This window comes from Microtus ochrogaster, chromosome 22, assembly GCF_000317375.1.
Source record: "Microtus ochrogaster isolate Prairie Vole_2 chromosome 22, MicOch1.0, whole genome shotgun sequence".
Classification (NCBI taxonomy): domain Eukaryota; kingdom Metazoa; phylum Chordata; class Mammalia; order Rodentia; family Cricetidae; genus Microtus; species Microtus ochrogaster.
Window position 1 is genome coordinate 22,947,635 of NC_022023.1, and position 606 is coordinate 22,948,240.

At 64.2% G+C, this 606-nt stretch overlaps 1 protein-coding gene across 1 annotated transcript in view; it reads left to right on the forward strand.

The window, feature by feature from the left end:
* Window positions 1-606, forward strand: part of Nr2f2 (nuclear receptor subfamily 2 group F member 2) — a 14,395-nt gene that overhangs the window by 4,797 nt on the left and 8,992 nt on the right. The window lies entirely within an intron of this gene.

A 606-nucleotide genomic window follows, 5' to 3' on the forward strand; every position in this document is an offset into this window, starting at 1 on the left:
CGCGGTCCGGCCAATGACGGCGAGGGGGCGGCGCGCGCGCGCCGGGCCAGGCCAACCCCGGCGGCTGCCTTATAAGGCGCGCCGTCGCCATGGTAACGTGCGCTAAGTTGCAGCAGTCGTGTCAAAGTTCACTATATAGAGAGCTCAGTGAGCTGATCGCGGAGAAGCCACTTCTGCCAGCCCCGGCGCCTATAAATCGCATTCCCTCCCGCGCCCCCCTTTTTAGCATATTTGATCACTTTGATTCTGCTCTTTTCTCTCCGCGGTGTGTGCGTGCGTGCGCGCGTGTGTGTTTTCTTCTCCTCCTCCTCTGCCGGAGTTGCCTCCTTTCTCCGGGTGCCGCGCAGCTCTTCCCTCTTTCATTCTTTCTCTCCGTTTCTCCCCCCTCTGCGCACGAAGGATGCGCTTCTAGGTGCTGATCTGCCCTCCTTTCTCTCTTATCATCTCTCCCCCGCCGCCGGCGAGTTGACTCTTTCCCTATGTGTGTGAGGCGGCGGCGGCAGCAGCAGCAGCAGCTCCGGCGGCAGCAGCAGCGGCAGCAGCGACTCCACCGGCGGCGGCGGCGCTAGACGCGGCGGCTCCGGGCCCGACCCGGAGGCTTCGGCG